The 27,377-nt window shown below is 35.4% G+C and overlaps 1 long non-coding RNA gene across 2 annotated transcripts in view; it reads right to left on the bottom strand.

Moving 5' to 3' along the window:
- Positions 1-411: 411 nt before the first annotated feature.
- LOC130678956 (uncharacterized) overlaps positions 412-27,377 on the bottom strand; it is a 38,126-nt gene continuing 11,160 nt past the window's right edge. Inside the window, exons 2-4 of one of the 2 annotated variants that reach the window (XR_008991935.1) lie at positions 19,634-19,731; positions 2,036-2,082; positions 412-682 (exon numbers count right to left, since the gene is read on the bottom strand). This is a non-coding gene — a long non-coding RNA (uncharacterized LOC130678956). The remainder of the gene's footprint in view (positions 683-2,035; positions 2,083-19,633; positions 19,732-27,377) is intronic. The other variant, XR_008991936.1, reaches the window with a different exon arrangement.

The raw sequence follows: 27,377 nt of genomic DNA on the forward strand, positions 1-27,377 counted from the left end.
AGTGATTCAAACAGATTATTTTGAAAGTATAAAGTAGAACCGTATTCTATTGCACATGATTCATCAGGAACTTAAAATAAAAGTTATAATTGGAACATCATAGACACGGCAATTAACATTTTGCTTTTCACTTTACAATAAATTCCTCATTGAGAAAGATTTAAACATAAAAATTAAAACAGAAAAAAGTACTAAAAGAAAGCATGAAGTTTAAAAAGAAAACTTCTTGAGTGTGGAAGGTCTGACTAAAACCATTAAAGACTGATGAATTCAACTAGATAAGAATAAAAAGTCTATTCTTGTCCAAAGGAATAAAATAAAAAGAATTATTGTCCAAAGGAATAAACAAAGTCATAGCATAAACAACAAAGGGGAAGAAACCATTCCCAATACAAATTAAAATGGGCCAATTTCCTAAAATATAAAATTCTATGCATTTTATGAATATATAAAACACATAAAAATCAATAAGAAAAGTGAGCTAAGATCATGAACAGATAACAGAAAAAATAAAGACAAAAATACAAATTAATTTTTAAGTGAAAAGAAAAACTACAATGAGATGCTAATTTTCACTTACCAGATGAGAAAAAACAAGTTTGATAGTAGGAGGAGATGGTATTCATATACTGATGTGGGAATTTCGCTTGGCAGAATCCCTATGAGAGGCACTGGGCAATGTCTGATAAAATTTTAAATGCACATAATTGTCAGTCCTATGTTCTACTTCTAGTATTATCATTTAGGTATATTCAAATAATGTGCAAAGAAGTATATACAAACAATTCATTGTAGCACTAACTCTTAACAGCAAAAATCTGGAAACAACCTTAATTCCCATCAATAGAGATTGCTTAAATACATCATGGGGCATATCTAGAATGGAATGCCTAATACAACCAATAGCCAAGACATCTTGTTACATGGAAAAGGCAAGGTAGAGAGCAGTGTATAAAATATGACTGTGGGTCTGTTTTTAGACTATGTATACATATGAGAATATGTACAGTGCTATCTAGGAAACATAAAAGCCTACTATCAGGGGTAGGACTGAGGGGCAAAGGTAGAAGGGAAACTTATTTTTCATTGTCCATTAGCTGTTGTCTTTTGAATTTTTTACCAAGTGCGCATATTACCTGCTTTAAAAACTAATTAATTAAAATATGGGATCGGGGGACTTGTAAATGCTTGATAAACTAGTCGGTGTGGGCACAATATCATTTTCTAGAAAGATTAACTAAAGAACGGCCTTAAAAAACTATTAGAGACTAAGCATTATAGTAACTAGGGTTATGAAAGGACACACCTGGCTAAATAAGAATACATACATTTTTAAGAGGATAGCAGAATTTCATAAATCTGGAATTGCAGTTACCTTTGTCTGCTGTGGGTTGTGTCTAAGTTCTGAAGAGCTTACAAAGTAGCAAGCTACTGGTTGCAAGGGAGGGAATATAGTAGATCTAGTGCAGGAATCATCTTCCTACAAAGATGTCCACTGAGAAATCCACTGTATCATTTGGTCTTAGTCATCAGTCCACACAGCTTAGCTAGAAGTGGTCCTCATTCCTATCTAAATGGTCACTTTAGGATCTGTAGTTCTTGCTGCTTCGTCCATGCTATACTGAGAATAGAACAGGATTTTTTCCCCTCCTGTTTTCACACCACACTAAGGAACATGACTCTCTCTAAGGTTGGCATGGTTTTATCTTCTTGGATACCAAGCGCACAATACCCAAGTTACCTCAGATGTCCTGTCCCCAAGCCTCTCTGAGGTGTAGCACTTTTGCACCTGTCGGCCTGGAGAACAGGAGCAGCAGCCCTCTCTCCCTCTCTCTGGAACCCCATAAACTCCCCACTTTTACTAACTTTCCTCCACATAATCTCCCTCCTCTCAGCCCTTTCTTGTCTGGTAAAACAAGAAGCCCAGTTCTTTCTTGATGTTTCTTAGAAACATTTTGTCTATACCCCGAATCCCCTCACTTCACATCTTAGCCTTTGAGACTACATGCTTTTTCCATCATGTTACATCATTTACCTGTGGAAAAGATCTCAGGGCCAACTCTTCTCTTGATAGCAGAGATTCTAAGAGAAAAAGAACATAGGTTAGTAGATCAATATTGAATACTAACCCACCCCATCCCCCAAAACAATGGGAGACATTCAAAGTGGTAGGATGGGAATTGAAACCAAAACAATCGAGTCCAAGGCACTTCTCCTTTTACTATGCATTTTTTTAAGTGACAATAGCCTTTCAAAGCCCCACGTCATCTAGTATTCTCATTAACTCATGAAACCCCAATGTGTAGCACCTCTAACTTAAAATATTCTTTTCTCATGGTCATTCTAGTTTCTGCCCTTTCTTTCTTTCTACAGAAAGGCAGCAAAACATAGTGGTTACAGTGTGGACCCTGGAATTAGATACCCAGGTTCAAATTCTGATCTTCCACTTACTGGCTGTGTGACCATGGCCAGGCTATACAACTTCTCCATGTATCAGTTTCCTCACATGTAAAATGGAAATAATAACAGTACCTACCTCACTAGGGTTGTTATAAAGAGCTGATAAGTTCCTGAATGCCTGCTATTTAGTATGGGCTTAATGTTAGCCACTATTATTAGTAGTAATAATAGTAGTGACATTATATAAAATCATTATTGTTACAGTTTTCACAGGCTTACTCACAAAACACCACTTGTTGTCCATTGGCTCGTACAGTGCATTATGGCAAATTTTCATCTCCAGATAGCCTTAGAAAGTACTACTTGATAGAAAAGACAGAGAGATGGAAATAAAGACTAATGCCCTGGTTAGTTTTAGAAAACAGATATGGCAGACAGGATACAGAAAGCACTCTCTTACTCATTTTTAGCCCATAGTCAGTGAAAACTCCCTCTCTCCAAGGTAGGTGACATAGTGGAAATGGGTAGACATACCCTGCCATTTACCAATTCAACCTCACTTTCCATCTCAGGAACCTTTCTACTATTTGATTATTGGAAATACCTCCTGGTATGGGCCAGATCTTTCACCAATGTGTTTGGAGGTTAGTGCTTCTATAACTTCATATTTCTTCTTTGCCCTCATTAATATTTTAAGAAGAGTTGGAATATGAGTTCCCCACCCTTACCACCACCCCCATGCTCCCAGTTAGGAGGATGTATGGGGTAATAACAGCTAGAACCTGAAAATTTTCACTAATGAACTAGACATCTATGAAATCCGTTCCCACATAATACATTAATATCTATTCTCATGGAAAGTCAGACTCAACACTTGAAAACACAAAACAAGTAGAATGAAAATGAAATTTAGGTCTTGCAAAATGAAAAAGACAAGACAAGATAGTCACCTCAAGGAGGATGATCTGAATATGACAGTATGAAACAAGGTCATTGGGGACTGTGCTGAAGCCCTTGTAAGTTTTTGCAAAAAAAAAAAAGACTCTAAATGATCACATTAAAAAAAACCAGAAGTGTGAAGAGAAAATATCCTTTCTTCCTATCATACCATTTGTCAGAAAATGTATGCCCAAAACATTTGATTCATTCCTTGCTTTTTTTTTTTGGTATCATGAATATACAATTATTTGAACAACATTATGGTTACTAGACTCCCCCCATTATCAAGTCCCCACCACATACCCCATTACAGTCACTGTCCATCAGCGTAGTAAGATGCTATAGAGTCACTACTTGTCTTCTCTGAGTTATACTTCCTTCCCTGTGACTGCCCCCACTACATTATGTGTGTTATTCGTAATGCCCCTTGTTTTAAATCAATGCAGTTTTAAACTGTATTTTGTAATCTGAAACAAAATTAATTAGAAATTTTATTTCTTTTTCAAGCTAATGATTTAATTAAACCTTTTTTCACTATCTTGAAATATTCATCACCATTTAAAATAGATTCCTCTTAAAAGCAGTTTTCTTTCTAGTACCCATTTTATACTGATCATGAGGACCTTCTGCATAATTGAAGGAACCCAAGGGCTTTCAAACTCAAACCTTAAGTCTCTATTCTTTGTTCTCAGTTGAGAATTCCACACAAAATGAGAGTTTTCATTACTTTTCCAAACCTCAGAAAACAAGGCACATAGAGAACTAGGTACAATGTGTTCAACTTTAGAACAAGGTGTTCAATTTTACAATTTCAAATTACAAGAATGACCTCAAAGCCAGACTATTTAGAAGAAATATTAGATCTAACATCATAAAGCTACTTTTAAGTGAAATGCTTATTACTATATATAGCTCAAATATACATATCTTAAGTTTATATGTTTGGAAAACAACATAGTTTGTAGGATTAGGGTAAATTACAGCTTTCCGACTGAATCTAAGCCCACAGCAGAAATAATCTTTTTTCCCCACACACACTATCTCCATTAACACAAAAAAAGAAACTAAACAAATCCAGACTAGTTGCTTTGAGTAAAACCATAAATTCAGGCTATGTTTTGCAGGATAGTTCTGTTGGGCTAACTGTATCTCTGGAGGCCAGACATCACACCATGTGTCTCTGATTCAGATCCTTCCCTGTGGTTAACAAAGAAAAAGGCTCAACATGGAAGCAAAAATGGGCTCAACTTTTCTCAAGCGCTGAAGAAAAAAGCAGGGTAAGTTTGTTCCTAAATCAACTCACTTTTTAGATCTGAAAACAACCAGACTTCATGGTTTCTGGTCTAGTTCATGTTTCTCAGATTTCATCATCTACAAACAGCTTTGCCAAAAACACCTTCTTCAAGATTCAATACCAATTAAACTAAGGCACTAAGGAAGAGAAGGAATTGAGATAAGCTCCAACGTTATTTTCTAAAAATGTATGACTAATATAGTAGAAGATCATGAGTGAGACTAGAGTAAAGAACCTAAGGCAAACAAGGGTAAAGTTTGAGGGGTTTGTGATTGCAGGTAAGGGAAAAAATTATATCTTTTCTTTTTCACTAGACAAACTTGACATTTCCCTCAAGTATAAATACAGGCAACAAAAATCTCAGCAATCTTAGCAATATCTATCTAACTTTGGCCCTAATAGAAATCACAAATATTTTCATATCACTTTATTGTTACAACAGATAACTAAAAATATCATTTACAGTTATCACTACTTCAAAATTATTGGTAGTGGCTCACTCATTGCCAGAACTGCATGTGATTAGTCTTCCTACCTATGGAGGCTCCGCGTGCAACATGGATAACCAACTACAGAGCATCTCTGCATTTCATACATTCAGCCATCATACTCTTGCAAGTTCGCACACTAAAGTCTCATGCTCTTACTCAGGGGACTTAGACCCTTGTTGCTTTCCACTAGTCCCTATGTGTAATTACTTGCCAGTCATTGAAAGAGATGAGTCAGAGACTACCCCAGAGTCTAATGTTCACATTTAAGCTAAGCAACAAAAGCCATTAGACTCATACAATCCTTAGTATATAAAATTAATTTTACCTTAGCTATATTTTAAATATATCATTTTATAATTTTATTACAGTACATATACACAGCCAACATTATACTTAACAGCAAGAAGCTGAAAGCTTTTCCTTTAAGATGGGGAACAAGACAAGGATGCCCACTCTCCCCACTTCTATTCAACATAGTACTGGAGGTCCTTGCCATAACAATCAGACAACACAAAGAAATAAAAGGCCTCCAGATTGGCAAGGAAGAAGTTAAACTGTCCTTGTTAGCAGATGACATGATATTGTACATAAAAAGCCCTAAAGAATCCATTCCAACACTACTAGATCTAATATCTGAATTCAGCAAAGTTGCAGGATACAAAATTAATACGCAGTAATCTGTTGCATTCCTATACACTAATGATAAACTAGCAGAAAGAGAAATCAGGAAAACAATTCCATTCACAGTTGCATCAAAAAAGAATAAAATACCTAGGAATAAACCTAACCAAAGAAGTGAAAGACCTATACCCTAAAAACTACAAGACACTCATGAGAGAAATTAAAGAAGATACCAATAAATGGAAACACATCCTGTGCTCATGGATAGGAAGAATTAATATTGTCAAAATGGCCATCCTGCCTAAAGCAATCTACAGAATCAATGCAATTCTTATCAAAATACCAACAGCATTCTTCAATGAACAGAGCAAATAGTTCTAAAATTGATATGGAACCACAAAAGACCCTAAATAGCCAAAGCAATCCTGAGAAGGAAGAATAAAGCTGGGGGGATTATGCTCCCCAACTTCAAGATCTACTACAAAGCCACAGTAATCAAGACAATTTGGTACTAGCACAAGAACAGACCCATAGACTAGTGGAGCAGACTAGAGAGCCCTGACATAAACCTAACCATATATGGTCAATTAATATATGATAAAGGAGCCATGGATATACAATGGGGAAATGACAGCCTCTTCAACAGCTGGTGTTGGCAAAACTGTACAGCTACATGCAGGAGAATGAAACTGGATTATTGTTTAACCCCATACACAAAAGTAAACTTGAAATGGATCAAAGACCTGAATGTAAGTCATGAAACCATAAACTCTTAGAAGACAACATAGGCAAACATCTCCTGAATATAAGCATGAGAAACTTCTTCCTGAATGCATCTCCTCGAGAAAGGGAAAGAAAAGCAAATATGAACACATGGGACTACATCAAACTAAAAAGTTTCTGTACAGCGAAGGACTCCATCAGCAGATCAAAAAGGCATCCTACAGTATCGGAGAATATATTTGTAAATGACATATCTGACAAGGGGTTAACAACCAAAATATATAAAGAACTCACATGCCTCAACACCCAAAAAGCAAATAACCTGATTAAAAAAATGGGCAGAGGATATGAAGAGACAGTTCTCCAAAGAAGAAATTCATATGACCAACAGACACATGAAAAAATGCTCCACATCACTAATCATCAGGGAAATGCAAATTAAAACCACAATGATATATCACCTCACACCAGTAAGGATGGCCAGAATCAAAAAGACTAAGAACAACAAATGCTGGTGAGGATGTGGAGAAAGGGGAACCCTCCTACACTGCTGGTAGGAATGTAAGCTAGTTCAACCATTGTGGAAAGCAATATGGAGGTTCCTCAGAAAACTAAAAATAGAAATACCATTTGACCTGGGAATCCCACTCCTTGGAATTTACCAAAAGAATACAACTTCTCAGACTCAAAAAGGCATATGCACCCCTATGTTTATGGCTGCATTATTTACAATAGCCAAATATGGAAGCAACCAAAGTGTCCATCAGTAGATGAGTGGATAAAGAAAATGTGGTATATACACACAATGAAATATTATTCAGCCATAAAAAGGAAAGAAATCCTGCCATTTGCGACAACATGGATGGACCTGTAGGGTATCCTGAGAAGTGAAATAAGGCAGGCAGAGAAAGACAAATACCATATGATTTCATTTACATGTGGAATCTAAAAACAAAACAAAATGAACAAAACACTCACAGACACTGTGAAGTGACTGGTGGTTAGGGGTTAGGGTGGATGGGTGTAATAGGTGAAGGGGATAAAGAGGCAGAAAATCTCAGTCATGATATAAATTATTCATGAGGACGAAAGTACAGCATAGAGAATATAGTCAATAGTTCTGTAACATCTTTCTATGTTGACAGTAACTACACTAATTGGGGTGAGGATTTAATAACATATGTAACTGTTGAATCACTATGTTGTATACTTGAAACTAATACAATATTGTATATCAATTATACTTCAATAAAAAAATTTTTTTTAAATGTCTATGGTTGAAAGGGCTCTGAAATCAGAGCAGTGGTGAAGGTAGTCCTATATAAGAATAAAATGTAAGCTAGTCAACTTAAAAAGAGATGATAGATAGAGCTTAATGTTCATCACAACTCACTTCTGAAACCTCACTCAAGCAACATTAGATGACTTTGTTTTAAGACAGGAGCTCATAGGTATAAAGAGAATAGAAGAGATGAAAGCAACACAAATTTGGAAATAAAAAAGCAGATGGACAAGTAGAACTGACTAGCAGACCAGAGAAATCTGAAACCAAACTGGCCATGAAGGCAGCTCAAATTTAAACTGATTTGGGCTGCACAATCCAAGAGAGCTTCAGTAATTGGAACCTGAGGTGTTCTAGAAAGTGAGTGTATAGGTGGGACTAAATATAGGTGAACTGATTGACAAGTCTGAATAAGAAGAAGGATTGCTGGATCACCAACTGGGTGGCTACTCTGCTCACCTGGAATAATGTTGAAGGCTTCTTCTCTTACATATTGAACCAGGTGGATCCTGGACTTAGGAACACCAGGCTCATGGAGAACTGGGGTAAAGTGCATTACTTAAAGGAAAAAAAGGGAACATTATGGAAATAACATACCAAATGGTGATATTTGGGAGCCCCCATTCTTTACTTGGATCCCAGAATACTGGTAGCCAGGCTTTTACATCTCTAAGGCAGTGGATTAAAGAAATTTGTTCAGGGAAAACTGCCCACTGGAAAACAAAATAAAACAACAACACATGCAGACATACATGGATTCTTTCAAAGAAATGACCCATTTCTATCACCAACCATGAACATATTTAAAACCTACACAGAAGCACACACAGAGCCTTTTAGCTCTTAAATATGATGGGACTACCAAGATCAAAAGACATTTGAGGAAAAACTATAACACTAAAGAGAAAAACAAAGGCAAATCAAAAGGTAGAGGAGAAATTTAGAGGAAAAGAAGCAGTACTGGAAACAGAGGAAAACCTCAAATATACAATTAATTTTCTTCCATAAGATTATATATTGTATCCATGATCAAAAACAAGATAATAGAAAAAAATTCTTGGAAACTAAAAATATGGTAGGATAGCTTGATGTAGTCCCTGGTTATTTTTGCTTTTGTTTTCCTTGCCTAAAGAGACGTATCTAGAAAAAAATTGTGAATGTTGATGTTCAAGAGTTTACTGCCTGTTTTCTTTCAGGGGTTTTACGGTTCTTATATAGGTCATATATTTAGGTCTTTAATCCATTTCAAGTTTATTTTTGTGTATGGTGTGAGACAGTGGTCCAATTTCATTCCTCTGCATGTAGCTGTCCAGTTTTCCAAACACAATTTAGTGAACAGACTGTCTTTTCCCATTGCATATTTTTTGCCTCCTTTGTTACCTATTAGTTAATCATATAAGCATGGGTTTATTTCTGGATTCTCTATTCTGTTCCTTTGAGCTAGGTGTCTATTTTTGTGCCTGTGTCATACTGTTTTGATTACTATAGCTTTGTAATAAAGTTTGAAATCAGGAAGCATGACACTTCCAGTTTTGTTCTTCTTTCTCAAGATTGCTTTATCTCTTGGGTCTTTTCTAATTCCATGCAAATCTTAGGATTATTTGCCCTAGATATGTGAAAAATGCCATTGGTATTTTGATAGAGATTTCACTGAATCTATAGATTGCTTTGGGTGGTACAGACATTTTAACAATATCAATTCTTCCAATCCATGAGTATAGAATATTTTTCCATTTATTGTGCTGTCTCTAATTTTTTTCTGTAAATTTGTACAGCCACTATGGAAAATAGTATGGAGGTTCCTCAAAAAATCAAAAATATAAATACCACATGACCCAGTAATTCCACTTCTGGGTATTTACCCAAAGAACCCAAAACCAAAAATTTGAAAAGATATATGCACTCCTATGTTTACTGCAGCATTATTTACAATATTCAGGATATGGAAGCAACCTAAGTGTCCATCAATCAATGAATGGATAAAAAAGAAGTGGTACACAATATACAATGGCATATTACTCCGTTATGAAAAAGAATGAAATCTTGCCATTTGTAACAACACAGATAGACCTAGAGGGTATTATGGTAAGTGAAATAAGTCAGACAGAGAAAGGCAAATACTATGATTTCACTTATATGTGGCATCTAAAAATATCAAACAAATGAATAAACAAAACAGAAATAGAATCATAAATACAGAGAAGAAACTGGAGGTTGTCATGGGGAGTGGGGCAGCAGGTGAAATAGGTGAAATCAATAAAGATATACAAACTTCCAATTATAAAATAAATAAGTCATAGGGATGAAAAGTACAGCATAAAGAATATAGTCAGTAATATTGTAATAACTTTCTATGGTAATTACACTTATCATGGTGACCATTTTTTAATGTATATAATTGTTGAATCAGTCCTTAAATATTAAAAAAAAGTAGGATAAATGAAAAAGTTGGGTGATCAGTAGACAAATTTGAAGAAATCTAGAAAGTAGACCAAAGACAAAGATTTTTGCACTGTTTTCAATTTAGTCTTTCTTTTGGTCAAGCAGCCTTTTTTATGTAGAAGGTTTTATTCTATCTTGTTTGTACATCTTATATAAGCACATGAAAAGACATTTCCATACCCATACTTCCTGATAGCATGTAGTTTGTTTCTGATGGAACGGTTATGAAGTACAGCATCATATTTCTGCCTTTAGCAAGGATTTCTTTTATATTGTACTATGTTATAATTACTTTATTTTCACATAAATGAAGGGCATAAACAAAATGTTGCATATTTGTGATTCCTAATCACAGCCTTCATTATATTTTCACCATTGCCAGTGACAATCTAATATGACATAAATGAAATAGATAGTTTTTCAGGAAAATATAAATTGTTAATATTAATTCAATAATAATTAAAATAAAAATCTTAACAGACCAATAATCATATAATAAATTGAAAACAATGACCAGGCACCCAGTGACATGCTGAGCTCTTGAACATGGTTCATGTGTATCTCTTCCCAATTCCGTGTTCAGTAACATCACATTGGTAGCTTTAAATTTCCCATGATAGGAGTATTTACATAACAAAAATTGGCAAAGGCTACAAATCAGGGCTTTTTCCTCTCAGAGAGTTGGTTGTTGAACACTTAACAGAACATGCCTGGAATTACCCTTCTATCTGAAGTAGCTCAGGTGTTTCCGAGTAAAGTTCTATTAAACATTCAAGGACAAGTAATTACTGTATCATTTTACTTACTATCTATATTGACAATCCTTTCCATATAATTTTTATATTCTTAATTCTATAAGGTATCCATATTCTCTGTTACTAATCTTTCCCCCATATCTAATTTGAATCCTCTTCAGTCACGCTTTCATCTCCACCACTCCATTGGAACTTCTGGTGTCAAGGTCATTATGACCCCAGTGCTTGATAAATCCAATGGTCAGTTCACATTCTTATCTTACTTGTCTAATCAGCACTGGTTGACACAGTTGATCATTACCTCCTCCTTGAAATATATTCTTCACTTGGCTTCAGGTCATCCCACTCCACAAGTTTTGCTCCTACCCATTTGATATTTCTGAATTTATTGATTCTTCCTCATCCTTCTGATATTTTAAAGTTGCCCAAAGGCTCGGTCTTTCTATATCCTTTCAATGTATACCAACTCTAGGATATCTCATCCGCTTCAAAACTTGATATACAGTATATATGCTGATGAATACCAAATTTATGACTCCAGCATAAACTTCATTCTTAAACTCCAAATTCATGCATTCAGTTGGTTACCACATTTTACTATCTGGCTTCCTAACAGACATATGAAATTTGACATGCCTAGACATTTAGTTTCTGCTATGATGATGTAATTAGCATCATAGCCTCCCACAGTAAACAACTCAAAAACTGAATAAGAATCATTTCACAATATACAAATATCCGATCATTATGCTGCACACCTGAAACTAATATAATGTAGTCAATTATACCTGGATTTTTAAAAATTGAGAAAAAATAAATGAAATTCTCTAGGCATTGGAAAAAATAATGCAGGTGTTATTCTTGAGAGCAACAAAAATGACTGAAGTGAATTTTATATTCTCTCTGGCTTTCTGCCTGGGTGCATTTTACAAATAGCAGCACAGAGAAAGGATCACAAATAGAGAGCAGAAATCCTGCTGAGTAGAAAAAGCAAAAGTGAAATTTGTGAGGGAATGTACCAGAGAAGGGACGGCTACATAGAATAATATCCCCATATATTTGCACAGAGATTTCCTTTAGTCTCTGGATGAATAGTAAGCTGTTCATGCTCACAGTGAGATTCTAAGACATCTTATAGGAAACTACTCAAGTGCCATAAAATTAATGCAGTGTCCAAAGTTCTCACAATACTGAGAGATGTTCATGTTTTGACTAGCCAAATGAAGAGACTTGGCTGAATACCCCAGGAATGTACTTGGGACCCTAGAGAGGTACCATCTTAGATAAAGACTTACTCTATCTATTTTAGACCTACCCAAACAAAGTTTTAAAAATCAATTGCTTCAAGCTGATCAAGTAAATTTCCTGCCAGTCAAAACAATCTTATTGTCAACCAAAACCAACTTCAACAACATTTAATGGAAGAGACAATCTCAGACAAAATCTCACCAGATTTTTCAACAACACTGGATCATATATGTCTAGCATACAATAAAAAAATCACTAAACTTAAAGAAGCAGGAAAAACACATGAAGATCCAAACCCAGAGATGCTCAGAGATGGCACTAATGTTGGAATTAACTGACAAAGACTTTAAAATAACTATTGTAGATATGTCCAAGAATTTAAAGAGAAATATGGCTGTATTGAATGAATAGATGCAGAATATAAAAAGAGACATACAAATTTGGGGAAAAAAGAAATGGAAATTCTAGAATTGATAAGAACTACTGGAAATGAAAAACTCACTGCATAGGCTTAACAATTAACTGTACATGGCAAAAGAAAGGATTTTTTGAAGACTGGACAAAAGAAACTAAACCAAAGCACACAAAGAAGAAAAAAATGAATACAGCCTCCATGGCCTGTGGAAAACATCAAGTTGTTCAACAAATATGAATTGGAATTCTAGAAGAGGAAAAAGATATTGGAACAAAAAGAAATTAAAGAAACAATGGCAACAAATTTTCCAAGAGGTTCAATTAATTCTAGCCAGATAAGCATAAGAAAACCACATCTAGCCACCTCACAGTTAAATTGTTGAACACCAAAGTTTAAGAGAAAATCTTAAAAGGGACCAGAGGAAAAAGGCTCATTACAAATAGGTGACAAAGAATGACTGCTCACTTATCTTCAGAAACAGTGAAAGCCAGATGACATTAAAATGACATCTTTAAACCACTTAAAGGAAAATATTGTCAATCTATAATTCTATATCCAGCAAAAGCATCCTTTGAATCAAAGGAAATCTGAGGAATTCATAAGTAGAACTATACCTCAGGCTTGAGGAAAATATCAGACAGCAATTTAAATCTATAAGGAATGAAGAATGCCAAAAAATACACAGTCAAATATAAATAACTTTCTCACTTTTCAGTTTCTTTAAAAACCTGATTATTTAAGGAAAAGATAATAGTGTTTGCGGGGTTTGCAACACATATGGAATAATTTTTCAGGAAGACATAACTATCTGAATGTGTATGCAACCAATAAAAATAGCAAAGTTGCAAAGTAAATGAAGCAAAAACTAGTAGAACAAAGAAAAAAAGGTGACAATATAGAAAACAATTTGAACAATACTGCAGAGACCACCCACATTGAGACCACATTAAAATAGAGAGAGCCATTTAAGTAGTTTTAGATGATACCAGCTTCCATCCTTCAAACCATCCCCAACTAGTGGACACTGAGTGGGGGCTGCCTTTGAAATGCCACAGCTAATGCTAAGTGGAGCACAGATAAACTGTTTCCACTAAGTATTGCTAAAATAGCAGAGTTTTGAAACAAATATATGTTGGTGCTCTAAGCCACTGTTGGGGGACACTGGTATATAGTCATAGATAACTGAAACTACCATTATCAACTAACACGATCTAATTGACATTTAGAGAACACGACATTCAAACAATTATTCATGGTACTCGTGGCACATTCATCAATATAGATTATATGTCCAGCATAGACACAAATGAATGATTTGGAAGGATTGAAATCATACTAAAGAAGAAATAAACATAAAACTAAATTAAAAATAAATAACTAAAATACACCTGGGAAAATTCCTCAAATATCTAGAAAGTAAGCAACACAGTACTAAATGAGCCAAAATCAAAGACAAAAAGCACAGGGGGAATTTTAAAATACTTTGAAATAAATGATAATGAGAATAAAACATACCAAAAATTATGGGAGGCATCTAAAGTAGTTTTTAGAAGGAAATTTATAGCTTTACTAGCTTATATTTTTTAAAAAGAAAGGTTGAAAATCAGTTATGCAAGCTTATACCTTAAAACTATAGAAAAGGAAGAGCAAATTAAACTCAAAGTATGAAAATGTGGAGAATTAATAAATACATAGCAGAAATCAATGAAACAGAAAACATTCAACCAGTAGAGAAAAACCAATAAAACACAATCTGATTCTTTGAAACGTTTAATAAATTTGATAATATCTTGCCAAGAATGATCAAAAAAGAAGAGGAAAAAAGAGAGAAAGAGGGAAAGAACAAGAAAGAGTGTCTGGAGTGGAAGCAGGCACATCAAACACAAATATTTGAAGACTAATAGGGGAATATTAGTAACAGCTAAATGCCAATTAATTCAGCAACTTAGGGAAAGTGGGAAAATTCCTTGAAAGATATAGATTACAAAAACTTTCAGAAAAAAAACAAGAATACCCACTTATTTGTAGTAGGTATTGAATTTATAATTAAAATCCTTCATATAAAATAAACGAGTCCATATTGCTTCACTGGTGAATTTCATCAAACCTCTAACAAAGAATAATAGCAGTCTCACATAGGATCTTTCAGAATATAGAAGAGGAGGGAATACTTTTTTAATTCTTTATATGGGACCAGCATAACCTTAACATCCAAACCAGACAAGAGCCTTGCAAACAAGAATATTAGGAATCCATATGCCTCATGAACTTAGCCTCAAAGTTCTTTAACAAAGTATTGACATGTTAAATCTAAATATATGTAAAACACATTGTGAAGAGCTTAAGCTACTCCTGGCATTGCTGCCTCTGGATGCATTTTGTTTGGCCAACCAGCCTATGGGGACCTTAAACTGACACAAGTCCCCTCATGCAAGCCCATGCCCCAGATAATAGCCCACAGAATCACAAACATGTAAGTGCCTCATATGACTTCCCCAATAGCCCTTGTGATCAACAGTCTCCTCAGCCTCCCAGGACCTTGTGTATCCTTTAGATAAAATCCCCTTGGAGCTTATCAAAACCACACATTTTTTGGTTTGAATTTACCAACCCAGTCTTAGTCTGGAAACCCCAAAGCACTCTACCTATCATGCACCATACTAAAGACATGTGCCTCAGATCATGTCTCCTTTGCCTGAACCCTGCCTTAACCTCCCTGTGTACTTCCTCCAGGACCTGTAAGTAAAGTCTTTTCTATTTTACATTCTCTTGTGAATGCTTGTTGAACTATGGCTCACCATCTGGCACCCTGTGCTACACTTAAGAGATTTTAATTTAATAAAGTCATTACAAGGATAAAACCTCATGACCACGTGAGGTTTACCCAAGGAATGCAAGGATGGTTTAGCATTGAGAAAAAAATCAGTACCATTCACCATAATAACAGAATAAAATGATTACCTCAATAATTATCCCAGGAGAAGCAGAAAAAGTATTTGACAACACAAATACCTTCTCACAGCAAAATAGTAATAGAAGGAAACCCCTTATATTTTGTCCTATATTTGCAATAGACTCCATATTTTAGCCTTTGTACCCCTAGAGTCTATTCTTAACAGAGCAACGAAATTATTTTATTAAAATACAATTAGGTTAATTTCATTATTTTGTCCACAACACTCTGTGGCTCCAAATTTTGCTTCTGCATTTTGTTTAAATTGGAAAGATATTAACTTAGTTATGTATATCATAATCCTTAAAGCAAGAACTAAAAAAAAAAAAAAATACAAAGAGCTATAGAAAACGAACTGAAAAATTAAAATGGATGACCAAAAAATGAAGGTAGGAAAAGGAAACAAAGTAACAAAACCAGAGGGGACAACCAAAAAGCAATTATAAGTGAAGGTACACTTAAGTGCAGCCATCAGTAATCACACTCATGATAAATGATCCACACAACAATTAAAGGATAGTGATTGTTGGATGGGAAAACAAAAATATTTTAGTAGACCCAATCACACATGTTCTACTAAAAAGCCACTTTAACAGTAAAAGAATATATGTATTCCTATTATAATCAAGAACAAGTAAAGTACACCTGCTAGTTCTATTAACCAACATTGTTCTGGAAAAGTTTGCCAATGCAATTGGGTAAGAAAGCAAATTTAAAAATGCAAACACTGGAAAAGAGGAAGAAAACTAACATTATTTGTAGATGGCATCATTGTCTAGGTTTAAATCTCAAAAGAATAATCTGAAAAGCAACTAGATTTACAAGAAAGACTAGTAGAGTAGTAATTAAAAAATAAATGAAGCTCAGTATTTTCCTACATTCCAGTAATAATGAATTAGAGATAAATTACATTCCCAATAGCAAAACATTATATATCACCTAAGAGTTAAACTCATGAGAAATGTGCAGAATCTCTGTGAAGAAAACCACAATATTGTTATTGAAGGACATAAGGAAAACTTGTCTAAATGGAGAGCTATATCATATTACTGGCTAAGAAGACTTAATATTATCAAGATGTCAATTCTTCCCAAATAAATGAACTCAGAGAAGTCCCAGTGGGTTTGTAGATTTTTTTTTTTTTTTGGAAACTCAACAAATGATAACCAAATTTCATTTGGTAGGATAATACATGCAACTAAGTAAGAGATTTTGAAAATTACAGTAATGATAGGATATTGTCCTCCTAGAAAATAAAACATATCAGTACATAAAATTATTGTAGTATAGCTGTAAAAATAAGCAAACCGTAGAATAAAATTTAGAGTTTAGAACTGTTTCTGAATAAGCATAAGATTAATGAGCTAATAGTGGTATCTTAAACCAATAAGAAAATTAATTAATCTGTAAATGGTGATGGAGCCCATGACTAAAAGTTGTGGGGAAAGGAGGCTAGATTAATACTTTATACCATATTCAAAACAAATTCCAGACTTATTATAGATTTAAATATAAAAATAAGATCTATAGCACTAAGGGAATGTATGTATTAATATATAATCTTGATGTAGAAAAAAATGACACCTAAGGTATATGGGAAAATATTAAACTTGCTATAAAAATACATTTGATAAGAGATTACATTAAAAAATAAAACCAAAATATGCAAATGACTAAGAAAAATATATACCTTTAAGAAAAAGCTCATATCAACCCATAAAGAGTTGTTGACAAAGGCACCAAAAGAAGACAAAAATCACTAGTGGACAGTAATGGAAAATTTTCCAAAAAGATATAATTATTTTCCACCTAATAATTAAAAAGATAAAACTTAAGAGATATACCATGTTAGAACATCAAACAGGCAAAGCTGTATATATGTACTAGTAACTAGTAAGTTACTAGTTACCAGTAGTTACTAGTATAACTATGGGCTTCACTGAACCCCATAGAATAGGAAGAGGGGGTGGGACTAAACAAGAAAACACACATTTTTAGAGAAGCATGTGTCATTGTGGAAAGGTGAGGGAAACTGATCTTGAATTATGACTGGTCCAGAAACGCTGATTTCTTTGAACGAGGGGAAAATGAAGGTTTAAACTGTCAAATACTAGTGGAAGACTATAGATATCTATAGTTCTGTTGAAAAGCAGATTGGAATTCTTGAACTTTTCGAAGTACACCACTTAAAGGAATGAATCCTAACAAAATAATGGATGTCTCTAAATGGATATTCACAGTACCTGATTATAAAGTACCAGACAAAAGACTCTACCCAGTGTTTTCTAAAAATTCAAATCATTGCTGACAATGAAAAGAGAGAGAACGATTTTGATAAAGCCAGAAGACACCTGTAACCTTGAACTATAATATTTGAGACAGACCTGCCAGAAGCAGGGAAACCCCTAATGGGATGTCTGTGCTGACAATCTCAAACTAATCAGGCACAGCACACTTATCCAGAGTATGTGGCACAATACAAGGGGCAAAACCACAAATCTCTTCTGAAACAGTGGGAAAAGGACGCCTGGGTCTTTAGAGGGAGTTTCACTGCACCCCACAGAAAAGGCAGAGGAAGTGGGACTAAACAAAACAAGGAAACACTCATTTTTAGAGAAGAAATGTCATTTTGGAAGGTTAAAGGAAATATATATTGTATTATGACCGGACCATAAATTACTGGTTTCATTAGCCTGGAGAGTTCTCACACACACACACACCCCACTGAGCCATTAAGAGCCTCAGTCTGTACTAAAGAAAGTTACTGCTTGTCTGGAACACTGCTCTAGTCTCCCCTGAAGGAACCTCTCACAAATAACTGGGAGAATTCACCTTATTCACAAAAGTAATAAGCAAAAAAGAACCAACCAAGTATTTATGCAAAGCTACTTTCAGGAAAAGGAAGATAAATGTGCGGAGAAACAAGTGGCAGGTGATGAACACACACCAGAAAAATGGCCACAGACCAAATAAAAATCATGACCAAATATATGGTCATGAATAGAAGGCACCTAATGAATCAAAGAACTCAAAGCAGAGAAATGGAGGAGATGAAGCATGAGTTGGCAGGCTTAAGAAATAAACAGGAGAAAAAAATTAATTCATCCAAGAAATCAAGGCCACATTATGTAGCACAAAGGGCCACCACTGAAATCACACCAAGGAACAGAAGGAACAGAACAGGATTGAGAAAAGCAAGCAAAATGAAAGGTGTGAATTACATGCGTTCCCTCAACACAAGAAAAGGATCAACACAAGAGAAAAAAAATGAAGACATAATTTTGAAAACTAAAAGACTTAACTCTATACTTTGAAATAGCAATTCATATCAAAAACTAAAAACAAAACGTCCTTCAATATGATCAACACTAAAACATATCCTAGTGGTAGTATTGGACTTCAAAGATGAAAACAAAACAAAAAACTTTGGGCATTCAGGCAAAATGAGTAAGTAACCTACAAGTTTATGGCAGACTCCTACTTGGTTCCCCTACATTTCTTTTACCTCTGGCTATATAATCACCCAACTAGACACTGTGTTTCCTAACTTTCTTTGCAGTTAGGGTGGCTACATGAATAAGTTCTGGACAATTGGAGATGCACTAAAGTATGCAAAGTCATCTGCAATTTAAAGAAAAGCTGTTTGTCTGAATTTTGCCTCTTTTTCTGTTTTGCAAGCTGGAATGTAGATGAGCCAGTTTCCCACCTTCAAACTAGGGGGTGAGAACAATGTCCTAGGGGGTGGTGGAACAACAAGATAGAAGAAATTGCTCCCTGGATTAAGAATCAGCAAAGTATTCTTTGCTCTGGTAATGTAGACCAGCCAGACTGATGTATGAGACAGAGAAACATGCTCAGTCTTACTGAAATCACTTTATGTTGTTGCACTTTGCTACAGTATCACATCCTTTCCCATATCTAAAACAAAGGGGAAAAATTAGGCTGACCTCAGACTTTACAATAATAATCAGTGCTATTAGACACAGATATTTTACTTATTTTCTTAATCAGTTCAGGCTGCTCTAACAGAATATTGGGTGGCTTTTAAGCAACAGAAATTGGTTTCTCACAGTTCTGGAGGCTCGAAGTCCAAGATCAAGGTGCCGGCAGATTTAGTATCTTATGAGATCGCACTTCCAGGTTCATAGGTGCTGTCTTCTCACTGTGTCTTCATATGGAAGAAGAGGTGAGAGAACTCTCTGGAATCTTTTATTAATGCAATAATCCCATTCATGCGCACTCCGCCCTCATGGCATAATCACTTCCCCAAACCCACACCTTCAAATATCATCACTCTGGGGATTAGGTTTCAGCATATTAATTTTGGAGGAACACAAGATCCAATCAAAAGCTATTACAAACAAGACAATTTAACAAAATGCCTAGGTTCGAGATTAATATAAAAGTAATTCCACTTACAGCTTTGATAGACATGTTGTATCAAACCAAAACGCTCTACAAAAAGAAAGAAAAAAACTAGAAAACTTGGATAAAATAAAAACAACATCTGTTTGAAAGCATTTGAAACTATCAAGGAAGCCAGAGCTTTTGAGAGGTAAAGCTATCCAAGAGCCAAGAAGTGTACTGAGATAAACCCACATTCTGCTCCATTCTCCCTCTGAATGCATTTGCTTATTCACAATCAGTATAGGGACCAGCATCTGAGAATTAAGCAAAAAGGCATAGCTATGAGGCTGAGAAACTGAGCAGAACTTTATGTAGCCTCAAAGGACTGGAGAAAAAAACCTAGAATTTAACAAGACCATCAAGACTTGAGAATCCAACATTCAGGGGAATGGAAGTGTATTAAGATGAACCCAACATTTAACTATGTGATTAACTTCTAGGCATTTGCTAATTCACAAATAACATGGAGCTGAGAATACAAGATGCCAAGCAGAAAGTTACAACTAGGATCCTGTATCAGTTTGCTAGGACTGCCAGAACAAAGTACCTCCATCTGGGTTGCTTAAACAACAGAAATTTATTTTCTCACAATACTGGAGGCTAGAAGTCCAAGATCAAGGTATCACAATATTGGTTTCTTCTGCAGCTTCTCTCATTGTTTGGCTTGTAGACTGCTGTCTTCTGACTGTGTCTTCACATGTTCTTCCCTCTGTGCAAGTCTTTGTTGAAATCTCCTCTTCTCATAAGTCATATTGGATTAGGGCCCATCATAATGACCTCATTTTAATAAATTACCCCCCTTTAAAAGCTTTTTCTCCTAATACAGTCACATTCTGAGATATTGGAGATTAGGACCTCAATATAGGAATTTGGAAGGACACAATTCAGCCCATAAGAGATCCTAAGAAATAAGGCAAAACTTTAGTCAGTTTACTGATGATAGAGAAACAAAAATTGTACCTCAAGGCCCGTCAAGAAGGAGGAGCTCTAATAAACATGCCAGCCACTTAGGTCACCTGAAAGATTATATCTTTGGATTAGCCTTTACATACATTGGAATCTATACTTGAAACTAGCTCATTTCCAGACTACATTGAGTAGCCTAGACTGAAACAGACTAGCCTGTCAGAAGCAACTGTAAATCTTCTCTAAGGAAGGAATAGTATTCAGATCCTCGAATCATCTCTAAAATATTTTCATTTGCAATTTTTGCCATTCAATAAAAAATTAAAGAGCATAAAAGGAAATAGAAACAAATTGCTGAAAACCAAAAGGAAATGAAACAACAGCAGCTGGAGACCTAGAATTATTATTCTAGATTCATTCTGCCAGTTTTGAGAAGGACCTCAAAGATATCAAATGGATCTGAAAGTCAACTAACCATCTGTTGAAATACAGCCTAATAGTAAAAGGAAGACAATAAAATAAAGACACTCAACAATGTAAACCACAAAATGACCAGCATTTCACACAAAATTACTGGGCATACCACAAAGCAGAAAAATGTGACCCATAAACAAAAGTGTTAAAAAACAGATATTCAGAAATGACAGAGATGGTGGAACTAGCCCACAAGAGTGTTAAAACAGCTATTGTAGCTATGCTTCAGTATTCAAAGCAAAACACTTACAGTGAGAAAAGAATGTCTTTGAGATCTAGAGACAATTTCAAAGATAGGAGCAAGCTGAGCATATCAGAAATAAATTTCTAAAAACTGGTGATAAAGAAAAAAATCTTAAAGGCACCCAGAAGAAAAATACATGATGAACAGAGAAACAAATAACTGAAGACTATGCATAACTGTGCAAACCAGAGGAGAATGAAACATCCTTAAACTGCCAAAAGAAAGGGAGAAACCTGTCAATCTAGAATTTTACATCCAGTAAAAATATCCTTCAGAATAAAGGCAAAATAAACATTTTAATTAAAGATATGCAAATGTTGAGAGAATTTATCACCAGGATATCCGTATTAAAAGAATTTTAAATTTTTTCAGACAAAAGAAAAATAATACCAGATGGAAACCTGGATCTATGCAGGAGAATGAAGAGTACATAAATGGTAAAAAAAAAAAAAAAAAAAAAAAAAAAAGATAAATCTAAAGCTTTGTCACACTTTAAAAATTTTCTTTAAGAAACTATTTAAGGCAAAAATTATAATAATGTATTGTGGAATTTATAGCATGTAGATGTAAAGTATATGACAACAACAACACAAAAGAATAGAGGTGATCAGAAGTACACTGTTGTTTCTTACATTATAGGTGAAATGGTTAATATTACCTGAAAGTAAATTCATAAGTTAAAGATGCATGTTTCAAACCCTGGAGCAACAACTAATGTAATAAAACAGAGTTTAGCTAATAAGATAATGATGCAGATATAATAGAATTCAAAAAATGTTCAATCAAAAAGAAGTCAGGAAAAGAGGAAAAAGTAACAAAGGGAATAGATGGGACAAATAGAATACAAGAAGCAGGATGGTAGGGTCAAATGCGATCATTTCAATATTACATTCAGTTTAAAGTATTTAAACATCCCAGGTAATTTTCAGACACTTCCAGATTGAATCAACATGAAAATATCTTAAGCCTCATTCATAGTAAAAAACAAACAAATAAAATACAAATTTGAACTGCAATCAGAGGTAATTTCCAGGTTAGGAAAAAAAAAAAAAGTTTGCCAACGCTATCATCATGCAGGTGCGGGGAAACCACCACTTTCCCACATTGTTAGTAGGCAGGTAAATTGGTACATCTCATGAAGATCAATTAGCAACATTTATAAGGACCTGACCAGGAATAAAACTAGTAGGTATTTATGCTACAAGTGTCCTTGCTCATCCATGAAATGATACCTACACAAAAACATTAATTGCATAATTGTTTATAACAGAAAAGGACCGGAAGCAATCTAAATGACTATCAAAAAGAGAATGGCTACATAGAAGTTAAAATTATGAACAAATATACAAATAGAATACTATACAGCTAGTAGTAACAATGAAACTGTTCTAAGACGCTCCACAGAATGTCTCCCTAGTTAATATGTTCCTGACAAAACATCATTTAAATTTTAATAACCAAACTTCTTGATGTGTGAATCTCCTGATAAAACACTTTCCAGTCAAAGTTTATATAGGAATATTTAATATTTGCTTCATGAAAACACAATACATTTTTACCAAAATAAGCTGGAAAAGTCTCAGTTTGTATTTCAAATGCAACTGAACGACTGTCAAAATAAGGGATAGTTTGAAAATTTCAAGAAGTGTCAACAAATGGAATGTGAATCCCTGAATGTTGGTGTTAAGAAAGGCATCACGCTAGACACAAAGTTATGTTGAACACCGTATGAACTGTCTGATATTCCAAATGTGATATCTTAATCATTTTACATCCTAACATGACAGTCTGTTACTGATACAGTGGTGTTTTACCAAGTAAGAGATGGTCCCAACCTTATGGTTCTCTGAACTTAAAATATGAGATGCCGGGTGTCTTTTATTCTTAACTGTGAGATTTATCAATCCTCAGAAAGCAAAGGTCTCCAAAGACTGTCTTGTGAGTTTTAGTGTAGGGGAGAAGGGAACAGGGAAAGCAGTTCATAAGAAAAACATTATGACGATATTTACAAAGAGGTCCAAGGATGATTTTAAAGATAGAGACAAACTTAAAACAAACTAGTACTCTCAGGTGAAAGAGGCAGTCAAGAATGAGAGTTAAAAATCAAGGATAAAGAGGATATTGGAGAGTAAGGCTGCTGAAGAGGTGGAAGAGATAGAACACATTGGCAAAGGATGAAATTGAACAAGAGGCAGGTATTAAAGCAAAAGGGAGAAGGGAACAAATGGGTACATGTGGAAAGAATGTTGTAGCTGACAGTAAATGTTGTGAAGTTACTCACTGGATTTTATTTATTTATTTTTTTGGTGTGGTAGAGTTTAGAAATACAAGATTATATTTTAAGAGGAGTCCTGTGTGCATATGGGAGGGATAATGGAAGAGAGAAAATGCCTGGAGGATTCACTAGCAGTGTTGAGAACATGGTTGGATTAGACACCATGAAGTTGTAAGGACTCTTAGTTTCCTACATAAGGGCTTATTGTGCTAGTATCAGAGGGGGACTGGAATGATTGGATATAGTTTGGTTCTGACATTTTTTAGGGCCAATAGAACAAAATAATAGGAGGAAACACTACTGAGGGTAAAGGGGAGAGGTGTACTCAAGGGATAGATTGTGGGTCGAGGATAAATATAGAAAAAAAAAAGGAGCCATAAGTGACCTAATCTGTTGGGACCAAATGAATTAGAAAGGGATTCATATAGTGAAGAAAGCATTGAGAATTGGGGACATGGAGAAAGGGCCTCCTCTGACATCTGCAGGGAAATGGCAAGTGCACAAATGGACCTGTTTACAAATTTAAGAGTAATATGAGGTGTCTGATATTGCAAATGTTCCTCTGGCCTCCATAGGCAACTATTGTGAATATTGTACCAATCTGTGTCGCCAGAATCACAGATTGGAATATGAAAGAAAATATGGTATTGGCTTAGAAACCTGTCTTTGGGTGGTGATAAAATGTGTAAGAGATTAAAACTATTTACTAACATTTGGTAACACTATTGCTTGTAACAACTTGTTAGACAAATCATGCACTACATGAACTTGTAGCCCTAGGAAAAAACATGAGAAAATGGAAAGTGAGTAGGATGTCTTAGTTGCTCTTGGTGTGTTTGGCAAGTGTTGTGGGTTAAATTGTGTCCCTCCTTCCACCCCCAAACATGATATGTTGAAGTCCTAACCCCAGTACCCCAGAATATGACTTTCTATGGAGATACAGGTAATTGCGTTCAAATGAAGCCATTAGGGTGAACCATAATCCAATATAATTGCATCAAAATAAAAAGGGAGAAATGTGGACAAAGAGACATATACACAGGGAGAACACCATATGGAGATGGAGAGACTGGGTGATACATCTCCAAGCCAAGAACAGCAAGAAGAGCCAACCGAGCACCAGAAGCTGGGAAAGAGGCATGGAACAGATTGTCCTCACAGCCCTCAGAAGGAGCCAGCCCTGCCAACAACTTAATCTTTGACTTGTAGCCTCCAGAACTGTGAGTCAGTACATTTTTGTTGTCTACATCATCCAGTTTGTAGTACTTTGCTACATCAGTGCCCCTAACTAAACTACCGCAGCAAGGTAGTTCAAGAAAGAGGTGAGCTCAGAAAAGAATTGGCCAATGTACAAACAAGAATAAAAGGGAATAAGTCCAGGAATCTGGGGCCTTACAGGATTAAAGAAAGCAGCTTTTCCATCCCACAGAGTAAAATATAAAAGTAAGCAACAAATGCTGATTAAAATTCAGCCTTGAGGCAAGGATCAAATCAAGCACGTGGGCATTACATTCATTGTTAAATTCATTGAACAGGTTAAGCTGTCCCAGAGCATGATTGTGATATCCGACAAATCTTTTCAGTTGTATGAAATGGTGCACAAAACAAAAAATATTTAGAACATGGATAATCAGTACCTGAAAAGTAGAGAGACAGCTCAAAGAATGTTCACCTTTCCTCACACGATAACCTAGATTCAAAGGACAGGCATCCAAACCTTCAACAAATGGGTAATTTGGTAAACGACAGCAACAAGAAAGAGAATTTTTACGTATGGCCTAAGTTTCAAAAGAGGTATTTTTCACCAAGGAGTTAAAATAATGACCAGATAGTTCCACAAGACAGACTCTCTCTGTGTTGTTCGCGGTTTCATTCCCACCACCTAACGCAGAGCACCTAGACTAATAGCTGCTCGACAATTTGCTGATTATGAGAATAAATGATTAAGGGACAGCCAGAATACTGGGCTTTTCTCTACTTGCTCCTCCTGGTCCCATGATGCTAAGTGAAGGGGAACATGAGAAGCCCACTTACGCAGTATTCTCCAAGGGATCTGGGTTTTGCTGGTAGTAAGAAGGTGGAAGGAGGAGCCTTTATTTGAGAAATTTATGTAAGACTGTGTAGGGGTTCTTCAGCCCTAGCCTATCCATAGGCAGTCTTGTCATTAATATATAATAAGCCTCCCTAGCTTGCTTCTCCCAGATCTAGTCCAGATCTCTCTTGTAAATCCCACAAACTTCTAGAATCCTAACCCTTATTCTTCAGTAGATGATGCTAATTCCCTTTCTTTACTGAGAGGATTGAAACAATTCAACATAAACATTCCCGTCAGAACTTGTTGTCTCATCCCCTAAGCTGTGAACACATTAGGACTCTCTAGTATCCATGCCACAGATGAGGACACGGCCTTATTTTTAAGCTACATATCTGGGCTCACACTTCTCTGCAGAGGACATTTTTTGCTCCTTACATTCATGTAAAATGTCTGTTCTTTGGTGAATTGGAAATCAATACCTTGGTGCTATAGCCCTTTGCCTTGCACCTCCCAATCCTCTGCTCCTTTAGGACAAGAACTCTTTCTCAAGATCTAAAGGTAAATATTTCCAGATATAGAAAATTTCCAATTTTTTGGCTCTGGCTGATAGATTAAAAGCATCAACAGTCCATGGGAACTATCATGACATACCACATAGTAAAGGGAATGAAGGTGCTAGAACTTAGTTAAAAGCATTCTGCAAACTAGGCCAAAGCTGGAACTTCATCTCAAAGTTCTTAATCTTTCACCAACTCTAATGCAGAAGTCCTTGTTCACATTCACTTTCTTGATGTACACCGTCCTTATGAGATCTTAATCACATTCTAGAGATTTAAAAAAATAATATTTTCTACAATGTCTTCCTGTTCACTATCATATATGCACCCAGATGTTACCTGATCACAACTATTCCACGGATAATGAGGTGAAAGGGTTTAAGCCTTCAATTGTGGACAAATCCAAAGTTCTCCCCAAGACTTCTGTAAATGCCTGAGCTTCGTGTTGTTATCATCTCTTCTGCTCAGTTCTGCTTTGTCAGTCCACAATTAAAACACAGCCTCTTCAGTAATTCCCGTAGAAAAGCCTCCATTCACACAAAATAGAGACTTTACTGAATATATAGGGATCACAGGGAAGGATCATAACCTGTACCACAGAGCAAACATCTTCAAACTCCTTATCAACCATTCCTCTGCTCCAGAGCCCCTCTGGCCATCTCACCACTGGGGATTCCTCTGTCAGCCCTCAACTCACCTAGCATCTAACTTCATGTTTTCTCTCTATTCTTACTCTCCTTCCTCTTCAGAAAACCCAGACCTTGGAGGTTTCATATTCTATCTCATATTTTTGCTAATACTGTTTCTTCCATAAGAGGAATTTCGATGCAATCTGCTAAGTTTAGATTAGAATCCATTTTCATTTCTGGAGATAATTTAATAATAAATTTTAGTCTTGTTTTCCTTTATTTTTGAG

This window comes from Manis pentadactyla, chromosome 10 (assembly GCF_030020395.1).
Source record: "Manis pentadactyla isolate mManPen7 chromosome 10, mManPen7.hap1, whole genome shotgun sequence".
Classification (NCBI taxonomy): domain Eukaryota; kingdom Metazoa; phylum Chordata; class Mammalia; order Pholidota; family Manidae; genus Manis; species Manis pentadactyla.